A 4,817-nucleotide genomic window follows, 5' to 3' on the forward strand; every position below is an offset into this window, starting at 1 on the left:
ATTCTCCTGCACAGTGGCAGATATGTAAATACGGGGTTTACGTACCATTTCTTGCGCAATACGGTTCGAACACTCGAACACCTATACGGATTCTCCTGCACAGTGGCAGATATGTAAATACGGGGTTTACATACCATTTCTTGCGCAATACGGTTCGAACACTCGAACACCTATACGGATTCTCCTGCACAGTGGCAGATATGTAAATACGGGGTTTACATACCATTTCTTGCGCATTACGGTTCGAACACTCGAACACCTATACGGATTCTCCTGCACAGTGGCAGATATGTAAATACGGGGTTTACATACCATTTCTTGCGCAATACGGTTCGAACACTCGAACACCTATACGGATTCTCCTGCACAGTGGCAGATATGTAAATACGGGGTTTACATACCATTTCTTGCGCATTACGGTTCGAACACTCGAACACCTATACGGATTCTCCTGCACAGTGGCAGATATGTAAATACGGGGTTTACATACCATTTCTTGCGCATTACGGTTCGAACACTCGAACACCTATACGGATTCTCCTGCACAGTGGCAGATATGTAAATACGGGGTTTACATACCATTCTTGCGCATTACGGTTCGAACACTCGAACACCTATACGGATTCTCCTGCACAGTGGCAGATATGTAAATGCGGGGTTTACTTACCATTTCTTGCGAAATACGGATCGAACAATCGAACACCTATACGGATTCTCCTGCATAGTGGCAGATATGTAAATACGGGGTTTACATACCATTTCTTGCGCAATACGGTTCGAACACTCGAACACCTATACGGATTCTCCTGCACAGTGGCTGATATGTAAATACGGGGTTTACATACGATTTCTTGCGCAATACGGTTCGAACACTCGAAAACCTCTACGGATTCTCCTGCACAGTGGCAGATCTGTAAATACGGGGTTTACATACCATTTCTTGCGCAATACGGTTCGAACACTCGAAAACCTATACGGATTCTCCTGCACAATGGCAGATATGTAAATGCGGGGTTTACATACTATTTCTTGCGCATTACGGTTCGAACACTCGAACACCTATACGGATTCTCCTGCACAGTGGCAGATATGTAAATACGGGGTTTACATACCATTTCTTGCGCAAAACGGTTCGAACACTCGAACACCTATACGGATTCTCCTGCACAGTGGCTGATATGTAAATACGGGGTTTACATACGATTTCTTGCGCAATACGGTTCGAACACTCGAAAACCTCTACGGATTCTCCTGCACAGTGGCAGATCTGTAAATACGGGGTTTACATACCATTTCTTGCGCAATACGGTTCGAACACTCGAAAACCTATACGGATTCTCCTGCACAATGGCAGATATGTAAATGCGGGGTTTACATACTATTTCTTGCGCATTACGGTTCGAACACTCGAACACCTATACGGATTCTCCTGCACAGTGGCAGATATGTAAATACGGGGTTTACATACCATTTCTTGCGCATTACGGTTCGAACACTCGAACACCTATACGGATTCTCCTGCACAGTGGCAGATATGTAAATACGGGGTTTACATACCATTTCTTGCGCAATACGGTTCGAACACTCGAACACCTATACGGATTCTCCTGCACAGTGGCAGATATGTAAATACGGGGTTTACATACCATTTCTTGCGCATTACGGTTCGAACACTCGAACACCTATACGGATTCTCCTGCACAGTGGCAGATATGTAAATACGGGGTTTACATACCATTTCTTGCGCATTAAGGTTTGAACTCTCGAACACCTATACGGATTCTCCTCCGCAGTGGCAGATATGTAAATACGGGTTTTCCGTACCATTTCTTGCGCAATACGGTTCGAACACTCGAACACCTATACGGATTCTCCTGCACAGTGGCAGATATGTAAATACGGGGTTTACGTACCATTTCTTGCGCAATACGGTTCGAACACTCGAACACCTATACGGATTCTCCTGCACAGTGGCAGATATGTAAATACGGGGTTTACATACCATTTCTTGCGCAATACGGTTCGAACACTCGAACACCTATACGGATTCTCCTGCACAGTGGCAGATATGTAAATACGGGGTTTACATACCATTTCTTGCGCATTACGGTTCGAACACTCGAACACCTATACGGATTCTCCTGCACAGTGGTAGATATGTAAATACGGGGTTTACATACCATTTCTTGCGCATTACGGTTCGAACACTCGAACACCTATACGGATTCTCCTGCACAGTGGCAGATATGTAAATACGGGGTTTACATACCATTCTTGCGCAATACGGTTCGAACACTCGAACACCTATACGGATTCTCCTGCACAGTGGCAGATATGTAAATGCGGGGTTTACTTACCATTTCTTGCGAAATACGGATCGAACAATCGAACACCTATACGGATTCTCCTGCACAGTGGCAGATATGTAAATACGGGGTTTACATACCATTTCTTGCGCAATACGGTTCGAACACTCGAACACCTATACGGATTCTCCTGCACAGTGGCTGATATGTAAATACGGGGTTTACATACGATTTCTTGCGCAATACGGTTCGAACACTCGAAAACCTCTACGGATTCTCCTGCACAGTGGCAGATCTGTAAATACGGGGTTTACATACCATTTCTTGCGCAATACGGTTCGAACACTCGAAAACCTATACGGATTCTCCTGCACAATGGCAGATATGTAAATGCGGGGTTTACATACTATTTCTTGCGCATTACGGTTCGAACACTCGAACACCTATACAGATTCTCCTGCACAGTGGCAGATATGTAAATACGGGGTTTACATACCATTTCTTGCGCAAAACGGTTCGAACACTCGAACACCTATACGGATTCTCCTGCACAGTGGCTGATATGTAAATACGGGGTTTACATACGATTTCTTGCGCAATACGGTTCGAACACTCGAAAACCTCTACGGATTCTCCTGCACAGTGGCAGATCTGTAAATACGGGGTTTACATACCATTTCTTGCGCAATACGGTTCGAACACTCGAAAACCTATACGGATTCTCCTGCACAATGGCAGATATGTAAATGCGGGGTTTACATACTATTTCTTGCGCATTACGGTTCGAACACTCGAACACCTATACGGATTCTCCTGCACAGTGGCAGATATGTAAATACGGGGTTTACATACCATTTCTTGCGCATTACGGTTCGAACACTCGAACACCTATACGGATTCTCCTGCACAGTGGCAGATATGTAAATACGGGGTTTACATACCATTTCTTGCGCAATACGGTTCGAACACTCGAACACCTATACGGATTCTCCTGCACAGTGGCAGATATGTAAATACGGGGTTTACATACCATTTCTTGCGCATTACGGTTCGAACACTCGAACACCTATACGGATTCTCCTGCACAGTGGCAGATATGTAAAAACGGGGTTTACATACCATTTCTTGCGCATTAAGTTTTGAACTCTCGAACACCTATACGGATTCTCCTCCGCAGTGGCAGATATGTAAATACGGGTTTTCCGTACCATTTCTTGCGCAATACGGTTCGAACACTCGAACACCTATACGGATTCTCCTGCACAGTGGCAGATATGTAAATACGGGGTTTACGTACCATTTCTTGCGCAATACGGTTCGAACACTCGAACACCTATACGGATTCTCCTGCACAGTGGCAGATATGTAAATACGGGGTTTACATACCATTTCTTGCGCAATACGGTTCGAACACTCGAACACCTATACGGATTCTCCTGCACAGTGGCAGATATGTAAATACGGGGTTTACATACCATTTCTTGCGCATTACGGTTCGAACACTCGAACATCTATACGGATTCTCCTGCACAGTGGCAGATATGTAAATACGGGGTTTACATACCATTTCTTGCGCATTACGGTTCGAACACTCGAACACCTATACGGATTCTCCTGCACAGTGGCAGATATGTAAATACGGGGTTTACATACCATTCTTGCGCAATACGGTTCGAACACTCGAACACCTATACGGATTCTCCTGCACAGTGGCAGATATGTAAATGCGGGGTTTACTTACCATTTCTTACGAAATACGGTTCGAACAATCGAACACCTATACGGATTCTCCTGCACAGTGGCAGATATGTAAATACGGGGTTTACATACCATTTCTTGCGCAATACGGTTCGAACACTCGAAAACCAATACGGATTCTCCTGCACAGTGGCAGATATGTAAATACGGGGTTTACATACCATTTCTTGCGCAATACGGTTCGAACACTCGAACACCTATACGGATTCTCCTGCACAGTGGCAGATATGTAAATACGGGGTTTACATACCATTTCTTGCGCAATACGGTTCGAACATTCGAACACCTATACGGATTCTCCTGCACAGTGGCAGATATGTAAATACGGGGTTTACATACCATTTCTTGCGCAATACGGTTCGAACACTCGAACACCTATACGGATTCTCCTGCACAGTGGCAGATATGTAAATATGAGGTTTACTTACCATTTCTTGCGAAATACGGTTCGAACACTCGAACACCTATAAGGATTCTCCTGTACAGTGGCAGATATGTAAATACGGGGTTTACATACCATTTCTTGCGCAATACGGTTCGAACACTCGAACACCTATACGGATTCTCCTGCACAGTGGCAGATATGTAAATATGGGGTTTACTTACCATTTCTTGCGAAATACGGTTCGAACACTCGAACACCTATACGGATTCTCCTGCACAGTGGCAGATATGTAAATATGGGGTTTACAAACCATTTCTTGCGAAATACGGTTCGAACACTCAAACACCTATACGGATTCTCCTGCACAG

Source organism: Camellia sinensis, chromosome 10, assembly GCF_055761805.1.
Source record: "Camellia sinensis isolate YWXY chromosome 10, ASM5576180v1, whole genome shotgun sequence".
Taxonomy (NCBI): Eukaryota; Viridiplantae; Streptophyta; class Magnoliopsida; order Ericales; family Theaceae; genus Camellia; species Camellia sinensis.